We start from the raw sequence: 22,258 nt of genomic DNA, 5'->3' as shown, positions 1-22,258 counted from the left end.
AAATAATAAGGGAAGCATCTTCATAGGAGTTTTCAGTAAGAAAAGGTGTGAAGAATGGGGGTGTGTGTTTTCTTAAGGGAAAAGAAAGTAATTTTGTCTTAAAGTGAGGCTGATTGTTTAAAGAAGAAAAACAAGACAAAATTGGAATGTAAAAAAGAAAGTTGTAGAAGGATTATAGAAAAGGAATGTTTGAGAAGGAATTTTATTGTGTTGTCAAACTGGCTGAGATTAAAATTCATTAACTTCTGCTTTTTCTCTGTTAAAAGGACAGTTTTCTTGGATTTTTGGTATATTTTTGATAACAGATTGTGTAAAGTTTCTTTACTTTTTATGATAAACTATTTCTATTGCATAATATTTAGTCAAACTCAATCAAGAAGGTCTACAGAAAGTTGTAAATATTCTGCTAAATGGCACCCCCTACATACATATATTTTCAACGTGGTAACATTGAAATAATCCATTTTCTTTAGTCACATAGTTTTGCAAACCAGGGATTAAATAAGGATACAAACACAGAAAAACTTTTTAAAAAAATATTTTATTTATTTATTTGAGAGAGAGAGAGTGAAAGAGAGCATGAGAGGGGAGAAGTTCAGAGGGAGAAGCAGGCTCTCTTCGGAGCTGTGAGTCCTATGTGGGACTTGATCCTGGGACTCCAGGATCACGACCTGAGTGGAAGGCAGTCGCTTAACCAACTGAGCCACCCAGGTGCCCCAGAAAAACTTTTTTTAAACGGGTGAGATTAACAGAGATTACAATTCTATTTAGTAATAAACCAATGATTGACCCTGACCCTAGGAACACAAAACTCAAAAGTAGCTCTTGTTCAGAGAAGTGTGGTAGAGGGTGCAGAGAAGTGATACTTTGTGGTATCCATAGTGGTTTATTTGAGGTGATTTCTTTAAATTGCTACACTGGATTGCTAACTCATAAGAAAAAGTAACTAGCCAAAATCATAGTTGAGAGGGAATATTAACTCACAGAGGGGACACTTCTTGTGAATGTCAGAGCTGGGATCATAGCACATGTCTGTTCTGTGCCCATGTAAATGCTGACTTGGCGGATAGGGAGCAGTGGGCATATTCTCATCTTCTTTACTAACCTCAGGGTCTTCTAAACCATCAGGCCCACTAACGCTTCCAGCAGGCTGGCTGCAGATAACACGATCTTCCAGTCCCCAAGAAGGTACTCTCACAGGTGGCCTTTGGATTTCCTCGGCTCCATCTCTGGTTTCCTGTGTTGCACGAGCATCACCAGACTGCAGGACCGGCTGTGTGTTGGGCACTTCGGCCACATGACCATTTTGCTCAGAGCAGGGCTGTGAGATCTGAGGACTCTGGGAATTCTGACCTTCCATTTTCCTTTCTGCTTGATTTGCTAGACTCCTTCTAAGTTCCTTCTCCCCAGAGAAGGTTTTCCAAATGTGCAGTTAGACCATGTATCTTTGTCTTGTAAGTTTCCACTTCAGCTAGCGCTGGTGTTACATTTCCAGCAGTCTTCACTTGTTCCTTCCGTTTCAGCTCCCTGTTTGCAGTTCTTCCCCACATCTACTGAATTTTGTTTTCTCATCCTGCAAGAGGCCTTTACCTCTATTATACAGTTTGTCAGCAGTTTTTTTGGTCACTTTACAGACTTGCCCCTCTGTTACACCGTCAGGATCTGTCTCAGCTGCGGATGGTGGCGGCTTTCTATCTCATCTTGAGTAGAGCCAGCGCCAGCTGGGTCTGTGTTTATGGAGGCATCATTCCCTTTTTTGCTGATTCCCAGTTTTCCTTGTGAAGACACTGTTGCTCTTGGCTGATTGGTTTATTTACTTGATTTTGGAGCCTCTGGCATTCCTTGATTTTTTTCCTTTGTAATGATCTGCTACCATCTGAAGACAAAGTTTCAAATCATCAACTTCTCTTCTCAGTTCATCAGTCTTTCCCACCACCCACTTTTTTTCCTCCACAGCATTTAGTTTAAGTTCTGCCATTGCATCCACTTTTTTTCCCAAGTGTGCAATGTGGAGATCTGCCATTGTTTTATCTTGCACAATTACAGCATCACTAAGTTCTTTGGCCAAAAAGATAACTTCTTGCCTGAACCTGTTCCTCTGCTTATGAACTTGCTCCTTTAAAAAAAAAAAAAAAAAAAAAGTATCTTCCTTGCTTGAGAGTGTAAACAAAGAAAGCCCTTTGCCCTTTGCAGTTTTCCTTTTCAGCCAAACAGAACTACAGCCTGCCAATCTCTTCTTTGAAATGAGTAATCATGCTTGCCTTTTTTTTTTCTTAAGTTTGTTTATTGAAGGAATCTCTATACTCAGCGTGAGGCTTGAACTCACAACCCCAAGATGAAGAGGCAACCACTCCCCCTACTGAGCCAGCCAGGTGCCCCTGAGTAATCATGCTGTCTTTGTTCCCATCTAAATTCTTTAAAGTCTGGACCTTTGACACTAGCTTGGTATTTTCTGATTTCAGTGTTCTTCAAATGTACCTTATAAAGTTCCTTTTCATTCTTTTCCATCTGTAACTGACATCAGTTTTTCTCTTTCATATTGTGCCTTCCTGAGGTTGTCCTTTAAACTGTCTAATTCATGGGGTGCCTGCGTGGCTCAGTGGGTTGAGCCTCTGGTCATGATCTCAGGGTCCTGAGATCGAGCTCCACATGGGGAGCCTGCTTCCCTCTCTCTCTCTGCCTGCCTCTCCGCCTAATTGTGATCTCTCTGTCAAATAAATAAATAAAATCTTAAAAAAAAAAACAAACTGTCTAGTTCAGTTTCTTTCTCAGTTCACTGACACAGTATCTTCCTCAAGCTGGAGAGCTTTGGATGTAGCATCATTGTATCTCTTCTTAAATTCTTCATTTTCCATTTTTAACTGTGATTCTTCCACGAGACCTTTCTGCTGTGATTGAAGTTGGTCATGTCTTTCTTTCTGATGGTTAAGTTCTCTTTCCGTGCTTCCAACTTATTCTCAAAGTTGTGGTGTTTCTTTTTCCAGAACAACAATTAACTTTAATGGTTCTTTTTCTTTCACAGTTTTCTCAGGTTTCAACTCAGGAAGGCCAGCTTTTTGGTTACCACCAATGTGTCGGAATTTCCTTCATCTTCCACAGCAAGTAACTCTTCAACTGGAGAAGCTGGAAACTGGAAAGGTGTACTTCTCCCATGAATTTCACCCTTATGGGTAACATAACAGAACTGATGAAATTCTCCATGTCATTTGGAAGGTAATATTCTTGAAATGCTAATACACAATTAACTGTTAATCCTTCTATGTAATGTTCAGGCTTAGGAGACCATAAAATTGTGTAATAAGCACAAGCAGTACTCCCTCCAACCTTGAATATACCAACCCAATCTTTTGGATGTGGATGGATATGTAAGGGCCTATTTAGCCAGAGTGATTCCACCTGGTTAAACAGTGATTTTGTGTTTATGCAGTAAAACTTAAACTGACCCTGCCGCCCCCCCCTCCCCAGGGGAACTTACTTAAAAGCAAGTCTGGGAAACTAGTAAAATATGGTCCACCAGTCCCAGGTAACAGAGCCCAAACACAAGGGTGGGTCAGGCCAGGTGGAGACATCCAATCAGTAAAGCGCACATACTGTCTCCCTAGCTACCAAGGGGTTTGGGCCCCGCCTTTTGGGCGCCAATTCTGACCAAGGTGATAGGCTAGTTCAAATAGCTACTAAAGGGTAAATTGTAATTCAATTGGCCACCCGTGTGTGACCTAGCATGACTGTGCAGCTTTCTCTGTGTATTACAATCTCATTGGTCACCTGTGTGTGGCCAGGCTCAACCACATGACCTTTGCCCTTTAAAAGTTAGTCTGTAAGGCAGGGAGGGGTCGCCCTCTCTGTAAGAGGCGCCCCAGCCAGTGGGTTTGATTCTCGATGCTTGGCGTGAAATAAAGCTTTGCTTGACCTTCGCTTTGTATCAGTCTCGCTCCTTTGATTACGGACCCATCAGATATATGGAGTTAAGGTATAATGACATTCCAGGTGTGCATTCAGAAGATAGCTCTTGGCCACATTTTGAGAGATGACATGGGCAAAGTTGGAAGTCTGCAAGGGGACTTCTTGAAGGGATGTTACTGTGACTCCTTTGAGGGACAGAGGGAGCATTAGAGAGGCTTCTGGGCCTATACTACCATCAAATACCAAACCTCTCGCACCACCACTGCCTCCCTCCACCGACTGGCTACACTTCCCAAGTGTTTTTATCTTTTAAGTATTAAGTTTCATAATAATCTGTGGTCCTGGGGCACCTGGGTGGCTCAGTGGGTTAAAGCCTCTGCCTTCAGCTCAGGTCATGATCCCAGGGTCCTGGGATCGAGCCCTACATGTGGCTCTCTGCTCAGCAGGGAGCCTGCTTCCTCCTCCTCCTCTTTCTCTCTCTCTCTCTCTCTGCCCACTTGTGATCTCTATCTGTCAAATAAATAAATAAAATCTTTTTTAAAAAATCTGTGGTCCTATTTAGACAAGCACTTTAAAACCTTTTCTAAAATATCATTTAAAAAACTCCCCAAAGTCAAATTGTAAATCAAGTCTTTTTGACATGCAATATTTCAAAGTATTTGTTGAACTAGGCTTATTTGAAATGTAATGAAGTGTAAAGTATTTGTTAAATTACGCTTATTTGACATGTAAATTTCATGAGAACTATTGTCAAATAAGTAATACTAAGCCTTCTTTATATTGTATTTTTAGATTGTGGCACATGTGGATGAAGTCCATTCTCCCTATGCAAGAAATGTCCTCATAGCCAGGCTTTTGTCATCTTGATGTCTTTGTAACATGGCAACACTCTCCTCCTGAATCAGAGAAATTAAGATGGGTGAACAATGGTTGTAAATTAAATGAACAGTGGGGGCTGTGGGAAACCCAAGACACCAGCTTGGGTGTCTTGCTGGTTTCCCAGCTCTCTGGCAAACCCCATTTTTTGGTTTTTGCATTTCTTCACCCACCCTAGTGCATTTAAGATGACTCAAATTATGAATAGACATTGATGAAAAATTTCCATAATTTTGCAAAAATAGTTTACCAGCAATAATCCTGGAACATAATCCATAATCCTATAAAACTGGTTTTGTTCCCAGACCTCCTTCTGGACCTTTTGAACAACTGCAGCTGGACTTCAAGCAGCTTCCCCTTATTATGGATTATGAATATGTCCTTTTTATTGTATATGGTTTTCCAGACGGGTTGAAGGTTTCCCCTGCTGCAAAGCTGATGTCCTCTTGGTAGCAAAGAAACTGTTAGAAAATGTGTTTTGGGGCGCCTGGGTGGCTCAGTGGGTTAAAGCCTCTGCCTTTGGCTCAGGTCATGATCCCAGGGTCCTGGGATCGAGCCCTGCATTGGGTCTCCGCTCAGCAAGGAGCCTGCTTCCCTTCCTCTCTCTCTGCCTGCTTCTCTGCCTACTTGTGATCTCTGTCTGTCGAATAAATAAATAAAATCTTTTTTAAAAAAATGTGTTTTGCACTTGGTATAGCTTTCCTAGTCTCCAGTGATGGAAGAACCCACCTTCACCAAGCAAATCATACGAACTTTAACGAAAACCTTGCGAACTTCTTGGAATTATCATTGTCCCTATCATCCTCGGTCTTCAGGAAGGTTGAGAGATCTAATGGGATCCTTAAACTTAAAACCTCTTAACTTGCCAAAACAACTCGACTTCCCTAACCTAAGATATGCTTTTGATTTTGCTGAGTGCTAATGATACCCTTTTGGGAAACATAAACTCATTCCACATTAGATAGTTACCAACATACCAATGTCTATTGGAATACAACTTTCTGCTGATCCTTTATTATATCATGCTAATATAACTGGCTGAATAAGTCTTTAATGTCTTATGCTTAAGCCTATCAACAATAGGTTAAAGAAGCCTCCCCAGATTCCAATTCAAAGGATCTTGCTGGTCACAGTGGGGAGGCTGGTGATTGGGTATTCTGGAAATATTATTAGACAAAAACAGCCCTTGAGCCTCATTGGAAGGGACTTTGCCAAGTGTCTCCGACCATGGGCACTGCTGCAAAATTAGAAGGCATTGAGCCTTGGATACACATCTCACAACTGAAGAAGGCTCCACGGGATATCTGGTTCTGTGTAGACCCTGGAGACCTCTGAAACAAATTGCAAGGAAGAGAGGTACCTGACATTCAGGTAAACTGCTTCTTCCCAAGACAGGGGATCAAGACTTCATACTATAAACACAAAATACTTTCTCCCACTTTTCTTTTCCTTTACTTTGTCATTGTCCTGGGAAGACCACCTTCATTCATATAATCCAGGCCATTGATAAGAGGGGATAACCTTTTAGATTGTTGGATTTATCATCAAAGATTCTGATCTATCCATGATGTTGGAGATCCATCCTCTCATCCTCCCTATGACCAATTTCTCTCCTTTTCCTAATGTCACTGCAAAATACAATCAGTCACCCTTAGAAGTCTTTTACTAACTTCAACTTTTATGGCCAGAACAACCAGTGCCTGGTTTTTCCACTTCTCTAATAGTAACTGTACTTACCCAATGTGTTAACTAGACTAACACTATCTTGGACAAATCCAGTATGATGACCATTCCATGATCTGAAGACTTCTTGAGCATAGCACCCTCCCCATTTTTTCTTTCTGTTTAATCTCACACTTAAGTACAGTCTTGGGGTATAACATCCTTGATCTGTTCTGGAGATAGGACTGTGATTTTCAAATATTTCCTCCTGGGTGGTCCCCCAGCACATAATCCCCAACCCTTAGGACTACATTTAGAATGCCTGCACTCCCTACACCATCTGGTAAAAAAAGGGAGTGCATTGGCATTGGGTAGAGGAACGTCAAGCTACCTTTGACCAAGCTAAGATATTAGTTGCTCAAGCACAGGCTTCTGGTCGTGGAATGGTCCTTGACCTCGTATCCTTGGACCCTAGATGTATTACACAAGATTAGATGAATTGGCCATTATGGCAGGAACAGCATGGTAAGTTAACTCCATTGGGCTTTTGGTCACAACACTGGCAGGGAGCAGAGATCTGATATTCTCCTACTGAACAAGTGTTGAGTCAATAAGACCCTTTAGTAAGTGGAGCCCTTAATGACTGCTCTTCTGGTAAATGTCTGGACTGGTTTGCCTATAAAGGGGTGGATGGATGGGATGTTTGCAAGACTGGCACCTGTCATAGTACAAGCCTCTATGATGCCTACTTACAACAATGGAGTGTTCTTTCCACTAGTCCATTGGGAGTTTAATTACATGCTATATTTGGGCCCATAGAATATGAAACCTTTAATGTCCCCCCCAGCCTCTTATGGAGACCCCCCCCCCATAAGTAAAGGAAGGCACATATCCTATTCCTAAAGATGCTTGGTATATAGATGGCTCTAGTAGAGAAAATTCTAGTCACTGGACTGCAGTAGCAATCCAACCCCAGACTGATACTATGTGGTTTGAGACTGGGGATGGGGGGGCAGGTAATAAAAAGAGCCAATGGACTGAATTGAGGGCTGCCTGAATGGTATAAGTCCATATGAACTTTGGCTCCTTACCCTCTGCAAAGACAGTTGGCCTGTCCATAAGGGTTTGACAACCTGGGAAACCAAATTTAACTCCTAATAAACTCTTGGCTGAAAACCGCATGTCTCCCTGTGGGAGAAAAGCAATGTTACTTGGGGACAGTCTGAGCCTGGTCTTGTGAAAGCAGAGTTCAGATTTCACAGTGTAATCCAAATCCATGAATGTCCTGATGTTAACTGGAACCCCAGGAGGACTTGTGAGAAAATTCTGCTTTCCCCAAAATGTAGGAAACACAAAGAGAACTATTCTGGATGGACTTACCTGGAACATCTGCTCAGGAAATAGAAAAGAAAGATAGAACTTCTCCTGGGAAAGGGGAGAGTTTATCAGGAAGGTGACAAGTAATAAGACACTAAGTAATCACTCCTCTGAGGTTAGGATTATTGTTAAGGATGAAGGGAGGAAGAAGGGATAAAAAGATAAAATTTCTCCTATGTTTCTGAATTGTACTAAATATGAACAAGAAAAATACTTAGCTTAGTATTGTACTAAATACTAAATGTACTAAATACTTAGTACAGTTCAGAAACCTAGATTAAGCTTAATATCATACATGTTTGCAAAGAAATCATACTAAGGAAAACAGTTGGGGGAAAAATAACCATGTAGGGTTAGAGGTAGGAACTAGAATGCTGAGAGTCAAGTTTTTTAAAAAGTTAATAGAGTAGAGTTTTAGTTAGGAGTCCCTGATATCTGAATATCAGATAGTTTTCCTCTAATTACAAGTTTTATGCTATCTTCTAATAACCACTTTTGAAAAAATACATTTTTTAAAAAATCTCAACAAAGATTAACTGAAATGTCCCTTGAAACAGGCTCCTGGTTCCAAGAGCCCACTCAGAGGACTAAGTTCAAAGCTAATCAGATGGGTGGGCTTGGGGTCAAGAGAGGGGGGATGCCAGCAGAGGGATCACTTGGCCAAGTCCTCAGACTCATAAGGATCCTCAGATTTACATATTAAATATTTCCTTGAACTGACATTGTACCATTTTTCATGGACAGGAATGAAAATAGTCATGTCCCAACTTTTTTAAAAAGATTTTATTTACTTATTAGACAGAGATAGACACAGTGAGAGAGGAAACACAAGCTAGTGGAATGGGAGAGGGAGAAGCAGGCTCCCCACCAAGCAGGGAGCCCGATGAGGGGCTTGATCCCAGGATTCTGGGATCAGGACCTGGGCCAAAGGCAGACATGTAATGACTGAGCCACCCAGGTGCCCCAAAGTCCCAACTTTTAAATTGTGATCAATCAGAGGCCATCACCACCTATAGATTAGCAACATCTAATAAGATGTTTAAAATCCTGTAATCCTGTATTTAGTATGCTAATAATGCATTGCATTTCTTAAGTGTGATCTTTTAAGACTCTTCAGATTTTTGTTATACTGTGTGGCTTGGGTACTTCTGTACTCAGCCACAATTAACCCCTCTTCTCCCTTGAACAGTAAGGCCAAGACATCTGAACACTACGTTTCCAAATTTTCCTTGCCAACAGAGCTGCAGTTAGTCTTTGTCAACGGAAGGCACCCTTGTTTGGAACCAAGGCAGGAAGAAGTCATGCCTCTTATGGCTTTGGCAGTGTAAGAGGAGCCCGGATAATGAGGCTCACACAGCATTAGCTACTTCCTCCTTTCCTGACTGAACTTGACTGGGAGAGTAACTGTGACCAGGGGTGGTTTCTGAAAACAACTCAAAAACAAGAATTTAGGGTGCCTGGGTGGCTCAGTGGGTTAAAGTCTCTGCCTTCCGCTCAGGTCATGATCCCAGGGTCCTGGGATCGAGTCCCGCATCGGGCTCCTTGTCCAGCAGGGAGCCTTCTTCTCTCTCTGCCTCTGCCTGCCACTCTGCCTGCTTGTGCTCTCTCTATGACAAATAAATAAATAAAAATCTTTTTTTAAAAAAGATTTTTATTTATTTATTTGACAGACAGAGATCACAAGTAGGCAGAGAGGCAGGCAGAGAGAGGAGGAAGCAGGCTCCCCGCCGAGCAGAGAGCCCGATGCGGGGCTCGATCCCAGGACCCTGGGATCATAACCTGAGCTGAAGGCAGAGGCTTTAACCCACTGAGCCACCCAGGCGCCCCAATAAATAAAATCTTTTTAAAAATCTTTAAACAACAACAACAAGAGTTTAGGGCGCCTGAGTGGCTCAGTCATTAAGCGTCTGCCTTTGGCTCAGGTCATGATCCCAGCGCCCTAGGGTGGACCCCCATATAGGGCTCCCTGCTCAGTGGGGAGCCTGCCTCTCCCTCTCCAGCTTCCCTGCGCTTGTGTTCCTTCTTTCAATATTTCTCTCTGTCAAAAAAATAAATAAAATCTTTAAAAAATAAAAATGAGAATTTAGAATTGGTTTTCAGACCTAAAAATAAGCATAACTCTAGATGATGAGTGCTGATAAATTTGCTAAACTTGAACGTGATGATTGCTTCATTTGTACTGAAACAAGGTTGACAGGTGATAACTTTTTATTGTCTGTAGTGAAGAATCTACTGAAGTCAAAATACAGGATATCTAATTGTCTCTACTGACCATTTTGATGGGATTGAAGGCTACAATAACTGTAGGCTGTGATGACTACCTCCACTGAATTGCAGGATTTATAAAAACAAAATGAAAAGGGGCGCCAGGGTGGCGCAGTGGGTTAAAGCCTTTGCCTTCAGCTCAGGTCATGATCCCAGGGTCCTGGGATCGAGCTGCCCAGCATCAGGCTCTCTGCTCAACAGGAAACCTGCTTCCCTTCCTCTCTCTCTGCCTGCCTCTCTGCCTGCTTGTAATCTCTGTCGGTCAAATAAAAAAAAAGTCTTTAAAAAAAAAATGAAAGACTCACGGATTTAAATTTTTTGAACCAAAAATTTCAGTAATGCCCCTAAAAGAAGCTGTATTTCTTACAAATACAGTGATGAGAGAGCCCAAAAATCAGACCCCAACTTTGATCCTTTTAGAGGCAGAATTAAAATATAAGGTGAACTCACATCTTCACCACACCTCTCATGTGCATGGGGGTGGGGTGGGGTGGGGTGGGGTAGGGTAGGGGAGGGAGGGGGCTGATCAGCAAGTAATAGAACTCTGTGGATTCAAATGGTTGTAAATACAAAAACCTTGAATCTCTACAACTCTCTGAGCTTCCTTTAAAGAAAGAACCCCTCTGTTTGAGGAGACTAGCCCTTTCTTGATTAAAGACACTGATATCTCACCTGAGAAAGTTAACTTGTAGAAGAATGCCCATTCACCTCAAGTTATAAACATAATCATCCCAAACCCATAACTAGATGCAGATGCTAGAATGACCCAAGGGACAACTGTAAAGTCTAAATTTGGATTTATTTCTCATATACCAAAACTATTGCAATAGGTAGATAATTTGTATTGGCAGAAATCTTTGGAACGTGTATGGAAATGAATTCTAAAGGTACTATATCAAGAAGATCAGAACAAGAATCAAAAATTTATATGGGTGCAGATAAAAATTCCATATTTCATGTACATAAGGGGAGAAACTACAAGCTTGGGGCATCTGGGTGACTCAGTCAATTAAGCATCTGACCAACTCAGGTCACGATCTCAGAGTCCCGGCAACAAGCCCCCAGAGGAGAGTCTGTCCATCTCTCCCTCCCCCTGCTCTCTCGCTCTCTCTCTCTCTCAAATAAATAAATAAAATCTTTTTTAAAAATGGAAGCCGGGGGCGCCAGGGCGGGTCAGTGGGCTAAAGCCTCTGCCTTCCGCTCAGGTCATGATCTCAGGGTCCTGGGATCGAGCCCCACTTCGGGCTCTCTGCTCAGCAGGGAGCCTGCTTCCTCCTCTCTGTCTCTCTCTCTCTCTCTCTCTCTCTCTCTGCCTACTTGTGATCTGTCAGACAAATAAATAAATAAAAATCTTTAAAAAAAATGGAAGCCTAAGATCAAATAATAACAAGGAATCTGGTGACATTTTGGTTTTAAAACTAATGCAAATTTTGTGCAAAACTTCATAGAAATTTCTTAAAAACTTAAAGATAATGTTCAAGACAACCCTTACAGTTTGATTTCTCTATTTCATCTGAAAATATGTATTTTCTTTTTTTAAGATTTTATTTATTTGAGCGAGAGGAGAGAGACAGTAGGGGGAGGGGCGAAGGGAGGCAGAATCTCCAGGAAACTCCACACTGAGCAGTGTCCAACCTGGGGCTGGATCTCTCCACCCTGAGATCATAACCTGAGCCAAACCAAGAGTCAGAAGTTTAACCGACTGAGCCACCAGGCGCCCTGAAAATACATCTTTTCTCTATATATACTAATATATATCCACATTTTTATACAAAAATTTTAATGCATGTCTATTAACATATATTAGTAGATGACTTATTTTCCTATTAGCATTCAGATGAACCATGCTTATTTATTTTATTCGATCCATCACAATAGCTCCAGGAAAATATGCTATAGAAGGAAAGATGGGAAAGTTATTGAGGGCGGGGGCAGCCTTCTCTGCAACTTATAAGGCTTTAGTTGCGGGGCATTCCGGCCTAACTACCCCCACTCCAAGCCGCCCTCAGGCGCCGGCACATTCAGGAACTGTTGTGGAAAAGCTGCTGAATAACTTTTCTCCCACTTTTGGCTCAAATCAATAGCATGAAAACGGAAGCCATTTTTCTTTTTCTTTCTTTTTTTTTTTTTTTAAGATTTTATTTATTTATTTGACAGACAGATCACAAGTAGGCAGAGAAGCAGGCAGAGAGAGAGGAGGAAGCAGGCTCCCTGCTGAGCAGAGAGCCCGATGCGGGGCTCGATCCGAGGACCCTGGGTTCATGACCTGAGCCGAAAGCAGAGGCTTTAACCCACTGAGTCACCCAGGCGCCCCCGGAAGCCATTTTTCGACTTCCCTTCTCCTTACGAGGATCCCTGCCGGGTGCAATGATGTAACACCGCCGGCTAGGGTCGGGTGAGCAGAAGTTAGCATGAGAAAGGAAAGGAGAAGAGCGGGGCAATGAAAAACACGGGGTGACTCTCAGAAAGAATGCAGGAAAGAGCCTGCCCCACTCCTTAAAGTGGGCAGGAAACCAGCCCTAACAGCGGACGGGGTGGTGGTGGTGGGGGTTGCTGCTTAATGCCAAGCCAAGCCTCCTAGCTCTCCAAGCACTCCAAGTTTAGTCTCTTACTACCCTCCTCCCAAAGCCCTTCCCATTCTTTTCTTCCTTTCCTTTCCTTCCTTGCTCTCTCTTCCTCCCTCTCCACTTCCTTCTCTTTCTCTCGAATAGACCTGACGTTTTGGAACCTGAGTGTGAAGGGTTACCCAAACACAGTTTAACGTTCAAGATTCCCAGGAGGGGCGCCTGGGTGGCTCAGCGGGTAGGGCCTCTGCCTTCCGCTCTGGTCAAGATCTCAGGGTCCTAGGATCAAGCCCCGCGTCTGGCTCTCCGCTCAGCAGAGAGCCTGCTTCCCCCTCCCCCTCTGCCTGCCCCTCTGCCTGCCTCTCTGCCTACTTGTGATCTCTCTGTCAACAAACAAACAAACAAACGAAAACAACAAAACAACAACAACAAAAAACTTAAAAAAAAAAAATGTTCCCAGGAGAATCATGCCGACCCCGCTCCATCCCAGAAATTCTGGAGCTGTCTACTGCGACGAAGGAAAGCTGCGCATCCTGAAGGAAGGCAGACTTTTCTCCTTGTCCCCCAAATCTGCTCCTCCGCAATTGGCCCCTTGGTGACCGCTCCGCCCGGCCCTCACAGGTTCCTCCTGGAGGCCCCCACAGAATGCAGGAGCCTAGACACCTGTTGGGAGGATGCGGAGATTCGCCCGGCGTCTGGGTCCGCGCCCACAACCGCGTCCTAACCCCGCGGGCCGGCTCCGAGGCCTCTCCTGTCCCCGCGCTGCCCGCGCCCCCACCCGCGCTCAGCCCTCCTTCCCGCCCCGCTGACCTGGCGGCTCCGGGGTCGCCTAGGTCCGGAAAGCGCCACCCCCACCCTGGCCCCACGTCCGCGGTAACTGCCGGCTCTGCTGCCCTCACACCCATCCCTCGCTCGGAGGGACCCTCCTTCCGCCTCAGCTGCCCAACTCGGAATCAACCACCTCTGCAAAACGTAGGAGAAAAGCTTTGGTATACGGTAAAATGCCATTACGAAATAATGCCTCAAAACCAATGCAACTTTTAGCCACTTAATTTTATAGATGACCTTGGGACATTGTTACGGAACAAATGAAGGTGACTTAAAACTGGAGAGTTAAATAAACCTCGATAGAAGAATTCAGGGAAGTAACGTTGGGGAGCACGAGGCAGACGCGGCGTGGCAGCCACTCCGCGCAGGCACCGGCTCAGGTGCCGGGGCAGTTGCCGCCCCGGCTGTCGGGTCTTCAGCGCCCCGGCTGACTCACAGCAAAGCTTCCGGCCCCAAGTGTGCCCGCAGTCAGGAGTTGCAGCGGTTTCCTGCCCCGATTGTTGGAACAGCGTCCCCGCCCCTCCCGTGACAGTATTGTGATCTTTGTGAACACTAGGCACACTTTTACCTTCGTGGGCCCCCGACCCATAAAACAGAAAACATGTATTTTGTGTGTGCGTTGGTTTTAAGAAAATATATTAATGTTAAATATTATACATTTTCTTTGACCTAAAATTTAATTTTTTTTTCTTCTGGTTTTAAGACATTAAAGCACAGGCCACTGGGTAGTTTGGTTGGTTAAGGGTGTGCCTTTGGCTCAGGTCATGATCCCAGGGCCCAGGGATGGAGCCCCGCATTAGGCTCCCTGCTCAGGGGGGGAGCCTGCTTTTCTCTCCCTCTCCTTCTGTGCTTGTGCGCTCTCAAATAAATAAATAAAAATATTTTTTAAAATTAAAAAAAAAAATAAGAGAAATTAAAACATTCGTGGGCCCATGAAAGTGTGGGGCTCTATGCATTTTGCCTAATGGAAAAGTCAGGCCAGCTTGTTCTTTTTTTCTTTTTTTTTTCTTTTAAGATTTTTATTTATTTATTTGTCAAAGAGAGATAGAAAGGGAGAGAGCTTAAGCAGGGGGAGAGGTAGGAGGGGGAGAAGCAGGCTCCCTGTTGAGCAAGGAGCCCGGATCTCAGGACTCTGGGAACAAGACCTGAGCCAAAGGCAGTCGCTCAACCCACTGAGCCACCCAGGCTGTCCCAGGCCCACTTGCTCTGCTATTGAGTCCTCTAGAGGGCAGCTGGGGCTCAGTTTCAAGAGGTGGTGAATTCTAAACCTGCTCCAAATGAGAATCTCTTTCTCCCATCACAACTTCCACATTGTTTTTCCTAGAGATGAGGCCAAGGATTCAACAACTGCTCAGCTATAGGGTTTTATGCAGCCTTCTAAGAGTCTATATTTTTGTGTAAATAAGCAAATCTCCCAAGATGAAAACTATTCCTCCTCAGGTAATCCTGCTAACATTAGAACAATAAAAACAATAACTTCTTTCATTGCAGCAAGTCATACAAATAAAAGAAAAACGTATCTATTTGTTTTACGCTACTCAAAACACTTCTGACACCATATGTGTGGGTTTTCCACACCAAGCAATTCTCAAATTCTCAGGATACTGTCACACAATTCAATTCAGTTTTAACAGTCTATGCTTGCAGTAGGCATCAGATCTCACAAATCAAAGGCTCAGTCCCACTAAACTGCCCCTACTTTTTTTTTTTTTAAGATTTTATTTGTTTATGAGAGAGAGATAGCAAGAGAGGGAACACAAGCACAGGAGAGCTGGAGAGGGAGAACCAGGCTCTCCACCGAGCAGGGAGCCTGATATGGGGCTCGATTCCAGGACTCTCGGATCATGACCTGAGCCTAATGCAGGTGCTTAGCTGACTGAGCCACCCAGGTGCCCCTAAACTACCCCCACTTTAAATGTCAGTCTCAAGTCCTGATCTTCCATACTTCTGAGTGACCAGTTATAAATTAGGGTTTTCACCATCCAAACTTGAGTTCAATAATTTACAAGAACAGTTCACATAACTCAGCAAAGCATTTTACTTAAAATACTGGTTTATTATAAGGAATACAACTCAGGACCAAACAAATGCAATGGATGTATAGGGCAAGATATGGGGAAGGGGCAGAGAGCTGTTCTGGGTTGCCAACCTCAGGGCCTGTGGTTGGGTTCTACAACCCAGAAGCTCACTGAAACCTGGGTTTATGGATTTTCATGGATATTTCATCACATATTCATGATTGATTATTAAATCAGTCCCAATACTCTATCCCTTCCCTGGGGGATATGGGGAGGGGCTCTAAGTTCCTTTTTTTTTTTTTAAGGAGTATTTTTTTTAAAGATTTTATTTATTTTATTTGACAGATAGAGATCACAAGTAGGCAGAGAGGCAGGCAGAGAGAGGAGGAAGCAGGCTCCCTGCGGAGCAGAGAGCTCGACGCAGGGCTTGATCCCAGGACCCTGGGATCCTGACCTGAGCCAAAGGCAGAGGCTTTAACCCACTGAGCCACCCAGGCACCCCTGGGGCTCTAAGTTCTAATCATGGCTTGAACTTTCTGGTAACAAGACCCCCATCCAGGAACCCATGAATTGTTGCCTTCTTAGAATGAAAGATGCTCCTATCACCTAGGAAGTTCCAAGGGATTTAGCAGCTCTGTGTAAGACATTCCTATCACCCCACCACTCAGAAAAGTACATGGATTTTAGTAGCTCTGTATCAGGAACCTGGAACAGAGACCAATACATATATTTCTTATTATTTCACAGCAAGGATTTCTTCACCATTCAGTTACAATTTAAGATTATCAAGCTCAAGTACACCAATATGAAAACAGCTTTCTAAAAGATACACCTCATTTTTTTAAAAAAGATTTTATTTATTCATTTTACAGACAGAGATCACAAGTAGGCAGAGACGCAGGCAGAGAGAGAGGGGGGAAACAGGCTCCCTGCTGAGCAGAGAGCCTGATGCGGGGCTCAATCCCGGGACCCTGAGATCATGACCTGAGCCGAAGGCAGAGGCTTTAAGCCACTGAGCCACCCAGACACCCCCTAGGCCTGGGTTTTTATAACAGCCAAGCCACTCTACACTGGTGCACCTAGAATCCTGGCAGGAAAAGAAGGAAAAGGGTGGGTTTGGATGGGAAGCCAAAAACTAGAGGTAAGGTGAAGGGATTATAGCAAATAGTCCCCTTGGAATATAGTCCAAACTTTCTGACACTTGTGAACTCAATTCCCGTGATTTGTTCCCCCAGAGAAATCACAACAGGAGGATAAGAATAATCACAGTTAACATGAATTGAGCATTTATACCTTGTTGGACGTTGTTCTAAGTCGCTGCGCTTTCATCCGGGCACGGGGTGGGTACTCTGATCAACTTCCCGTTTCTCTGGAGAAGTAACGCGTCTTGGAAACTCACCGAGTTGGAGTGGGAATTGGAAGCAAGCTCGCCGGAATCTAGGCGTGTAAGCCCCACACTGCAGAGGACAATTCGCTGATTTTCCCAAGTCCGTTGGCCACACCGCCCTGGCACTCCTCCCAGCCGCCCAGGGCGATCACAGTGAGCGCGCGGGCAAGCAGGGTTCTGGGAATTTCGAAGCAGAAGGGAAGAAGCTTCCCGCGACGTTCCCGAGGGCGAGAGAATGCGGGATCCGTAGAAGGCCTACGTAGAAGGCCTCCAGGTGAGTCTGGAGGTGGGAACGTGCGCTGAAGCAACGCGCAGATGCCAGGAGGCTCCCCGAGACGCAATCCGAGCGCAGAAGGGCCAAGGCCACGGAGCTGGTGGAGTTCTTGGGGCCGCTGGCTGCCGGCGTGCTGGATCTCCTGGAAGTCCAGCGAGCGAGCAAGTCTGACAGCCTGCCACGTCCCAGTCGCCTGGGCATCCGCGTACGCACGGGAGACCCCAGGACCCGCCCGGTGCACAACAAACCAGCCGACGGAGGGTCCCCGCGGGGGGACCGGCACAGGTCTCTCCCGCTCCCGCACCTGGTCCTTCCCCAACAGCCAACCAGGAACAAAAGTCAGAAATAAGGACTTGAGTATTTTCGTAAAATTGTATTATGAAAGCAAAAAGGAAATCTCCCGACGTCTATGAAGGCCAAATTCGCACTGATCCGTTCTAACGGACTGGATGCTCGCAGAGGAATCCCAGGGGCTCCGGGCGCTCCGGGCGGGCGGCGGCGGCGGCGACGGCCAGGGACCCAGGCCACAGCGGGTCGGACTTAACCCACGCAGCCTTTGAAAGGCCGGGGCGGCTCCTCTGGGCAGTAGGAAGGCGACACTCCGAAGAGTCCTCTGGCAGCCCGGGCGGCGCCCCGGGAAACGGCTGCCGGGGCGGCCGGCGCGGGGCTCTCCGTCCAGGCTCCTCCGGCCGCGAGCGGGTCGTGGGGCTTTGAGATCAGGGCTGGAGGCTCCGCTTCCTGCTACCGAGTGATCTGCTCCTGGGTCGGTGTCTCGGGCAGTGTGGGCTCAGCAGCCCGCAGGGCTTAAGAAGCCGCTCCTGGTTGAAGTCCTCGTCGTCCCCAGAGGGTTGGCCGAGCTTAGGATAGAAAGGCAGCGGCCACGGCCCGGAGTCCTCAGGGCTCAAGGCTGGCAGCGTGCGGGGTCCCTGCACGTGCTCGGCCGAATCCCAGGCCCGCCGCACGCAGCGCGGGAGGCTCTGCGCCATCGCTTCTCCGCTGAGCCCACGGAATGTCTCAACGACCCCCTCTCCGCCTATTTGTACTCCCCTGGGCTCCAAGGCCCCGCCCGCTGGGAGGGTATTAGGCTGGGTGGTGACTCTTCCTACGGTGCAAGTCGGCTTCTGAAGATGAGGCTGATGAAGTTAACGGAAAAGTCAATCAAAAGCCCCTGCTGCTGGGACGCCTGGGTGGCTCAGTTGGTTGGGCAGCTGCCTTCGGCTCAGGTCATGATCCCAGCATCCTGGGATCGAGTCCCGCATCGGGCTCCTTGCTCGGCAGGGAGCCTGCTTCTCCCTCTGCCTGGCACTCTGTCTGCTTGTGCTCACTCTCGCTCCTCTCTCTCTCTCTCTGACAAATAAATAAATAAATAAGTCTTTAAAAAAAAAAAAAAAAGCCCCTGCTGCTGCTTCTGCTGAAGTTGAGCTTTGTTGATGGATGAGATTAAAGTCTGGGTTTGTTTGTTTGTTTGTTTGTTTAAGATTTTATTTGTTATTAGAGGGAGAGAGAGAGAGCATGAGCGGGGAGAGGGGCAGAGAGAGGGAGAAGCAGACTCCCCGGGGAGCAGCGATCCTGACGGGGGCCTAGATGTCAGGGCCCTGGGATCATGACCTGAACTGAAGGCAGAGACTTAAGCGACTGAGCTACTACCCAGGTGCCCCTAAAGATGGATTTAAAAGAAACTTTAGGTAGAAGAGGCTCGGTCAAGACAAGCTATTTGGAAGGTTACTCTTTTAAAAAAAAAAAAAAAAAAAAAAACCTCTACATGCCTGACACTTTTAGGTAACTTTACATCGAATGATTCTCATGGCCCTTCTGCTGGAAAAAACCCAGCCCTTCTGTTGATAAATGTGTCAGTGCATCCATGCCTACATTTCCTTGATCAGAAGTTTATCTTCAGTATAACAAAGTCAGTTTAATTCAAAGAGCTTAAAAAGCATCTTTGGATCACTAGCCAGGAGTGAGGTGCTGTGATTGGTGCGGCACCTGCAGAGTTGAAGAAAGGGCTCCTGCTCTTGGAGAACTCACGTTTTAGGGGGAGAACAGAGTCACAGGAAAGAAACCATGAGGATACAGCTAACCCTTATTCCCTATAGTGGTTGATTTCATGCTAGGAAAGAAAATTTCTAATGTTTGAGATAACACCCCCCCCAAGCCTGTCTTTTCGCATGAGCTGAGGAAAAAAGACAATGGCAGAGGTAAAATGAGAAATAAGTAGGAGAAAATAAAAAGACAACAGTCAACACCTAAAGAGGGGGAGAGAGAAAAAGAGGGAAAGAGATTGAGTTGGCAGTTGTAGGGAGATATAAGGAAAAATGAAAGAAGAGGAAAGTATGGACAACGGAAGAAGTGGCGGGGTTGGAAGCTGTGGTCAGGGGGAACCAGCCGCGCTAAGCTGAAAGGGTTCATTGGACTGATATGGAATCTTTGCAACTAACTCAGGGCGTGGGATAAAGATATTCAAGACAGAACACTCCGCTGGGCTGAGTATAAGAGTGGGACAGGGACGCCTGGGAGTCCCAGTCCTTAAGCCTCTCCCTAGGGCTCTAGTCCCCTGCATCAGGCTCCTTGATCAGCAGGGAGCCTGCTTCTCCCTCTGCCTGCCACCCCCCCACCCCCACTGCTGCTCCCTCTCCCACTCTCTCTGTCAAGTAAATAAATAAAGTTATCTAGGTAGTTATTTTCTCAAGACAAGAATGAGGGGATTTCAAGAAGAGAAGGCAGAAGGAATGTTTTACAGACTTCACAAATGATCACTGACATTGATGTGCAATAAATGCAGATGGGTTTTAGAATAAAATAAGCCCCCTTTCTTGTCCATCTATACCAAAAATAAGTGTTGGTCTATTGTTAAGGGAAAAAGGTAGCATGAAAGAATGCAGATTTGTGAGAGTGGTTAATGAGAATGTGTATAGGCAGGGACTGGACTTCCTTGGGGAGAGAGAGAGTTTCTCCTGTAGGGCAAGAGGGTTCCTTTTTCTAGGGCTTGGGGTTCTAGTCTTAGAATGAGGTGGCCTTGTGTGTTGATTGTCTTCTTATTCCTAATCTTTTTGCTTTTGAGAAAGCAGTCTGATAAAATGCAGGCTCCTTAAGGAGAAAACCACAGTAGTGTCTCTCACGCATAGTGCAGTGTGCAAGTTGGTGACAGCGGTGGGCCCACCTTCCTGAAGAAGGGGGAGCTGGCGGGATATCTGCTTAGCACTAGTTATTGCACAGAATCAGTAAATGTTCTGATTCTAATTTGAACCCTTTTTGTGCCCTATCAGTAGACTACTTCTAAAGAGGTTCATTTTCTCTAGAGGATCATAGGGTACTTTCAGCAATGATAATTGTTTTTAACATTTAGTTTAATTTTCTACCATTTATATTGTTATTTCCTGCAATCCTTTTGTAAAAACCGACACAGCTGTTTGATTTCAACGTCGTGTAATGATGCTCACACTCGGTGGGAATAAAGAAGGGGTCGTCCAGGAAAAGCATTCTGAAAGAGAGTAAAGTAACCCTTTTGTTGGTATGAGCACACGACGGCAATCTGCTATGAGGGTGACTGTTCTGGCACACAGAGGGTGAGCGGCAATGATGTGAAGTTTGCTTACAGAGGAGCTGGGAATATTGAGATGGACCACGGTGAGGACTGTGATGTAATGGCTGTGTGGACAATACAGGAAGAGATGAGAAAACCCCTTTGCACGTAGACTTGACACAGGTAACCATAAATTGGGAAGGAAACTGACACTAGGAGTCCATGGTATGAATAAATTCTAAGTCCCCGTTGCAAAACCCAGGATAGGGAGAGAGTTAGGGGCTCAGCTTCAGTAAGATGCTGAGACCTAGGCCAACACCTAGTACCCAGCTAACACAAGGGTCAAGTATTATCTTGCCTACTCCTGCAGGCATGTGGGTGGGGAAGAGGGGAGCAGTTGTCAAAATGGGGGAGGGGTTGGATGGTGACTCCCACAGTAGTGCACTATAGGCTACTTCTTCTACTATTGAGTTTCAAAAACTATGAGAATATTACTACTTTTGGCAAAATCGACTTTATCACAATAATTTTTGTTCTAGCAACTTACGCTGGAGCATAGTCCATAAATTGGATTGCCACGCTGCTTTAAATAGAAGGCAGGAACTTTGAATAAAGAGAGAAAGGTGTCCAAAATAGTAATACCTGACAAGTTAAGTTAATGCTCTGTGTGTGATATGATTTTTTGGAGGGGAGTGATTTTTGTACATTTCATTTGTATTAGGGCATTTGCATTTGCATAAAACTATAAGTACACTCCAAAATATATCAATAGTGGTTACCTATCAGTTGAGAGGTTGGGGGAAGGAGAGTCTAATTCTTATTTTCACCTGATACCTTACTGTCCTATTCACTTAAAAATATATAGTTTCGATAATAAAAATGTTTAGAAATAATTAAGAAACAAAAGGATTCTAATGCCCATTCACTTTACCTTTAAACTGTAATAACTAGTATTTACTAAGAACTTACTTTATGATGGGCATTATATTGAGTTTTATTTTTATTACCTTATTTAATTAGGTGCTATTATTAAGTGCATTTTGGGGATCCTTCGTGGTGCAGTCAGTTAAGCAAACAACCCTTGATTTCTGTTAGTATCTTGGTCTCCCGGTGATGGGATCAAGCCCTGCATTAGGCTCTGTGCCCGGCATGGAGCTGCTTGAGATTCTCTCTCCTTCTTCCTCTGCCCCTCTTCTCCTCTCTAAAAAATTTAAATAAAATAGATTTTAACTGCATTTTATAGGTAAGAAAATGTAGAGTTGCAGAATTTAAGGAATATTTCAATGTGAGAGGCTGCTCAGCCAATGTCTGGCTGAGTAATGTGGCTCCTCATTGGGAAACCCCACAGCTCTGGGTGTTACTGTCACCCAGGCACTGCCCACTCTCTACAGTGCAAATGTCCACCCATTCTTGATGCCTGGAGAGACACATCCAAAGTTGCAAAGCTAATGGGTGCCTATGCAGTCTATTTAATTTACTTTTTTTTCAGGAAAAGAAGATTAAAATTATGGACATTTATTATATCAGGAAAATAATGTGGCTTCAAAGGAGTCCTCATCCAGTGACAAATGCAGAGAGATGAGC

General features: G+C 44.9%; 1 pseudogene across 1 annotated transcript; it reads right to left on the bottom strand.

Annotated features, from left to right (window-relative positions):
* Positions 1-2,768: 2,768 nt before the first annotated feature.
* Positions 2,769-7,623, bottom strand: LOC308343357 (tax1-binding protein 1 homolog; annotated as a pseudogene). Its single transcript has 3 exons — positions 7,533-7,623; positions 3,962-4,088; positions 2,769-3,373 (listed from the first exon to the last, which is right to left on the bottom strand). The product of its transcript is annotated as a tax1-binding protein 1 homolog (transcript).
* Positions 7,624-22,258: the final 14,635 nt, after the last annotated feature.

Source organism: Martes martes (assembly GCF_963455335.1).
Source record: "Martes martes genome assembly, chromosome: 5".
NCBI lineage: Eukaryota > Metazoa > Chordata > Mammalia > Carnivora > Mustelidae > Martes > Martes martes.
The sequence above is the reverse complement of the archived record's forward strand: the minus strand, read 5'-3'. Positions and strand labels throughout refer to the sequence as shown.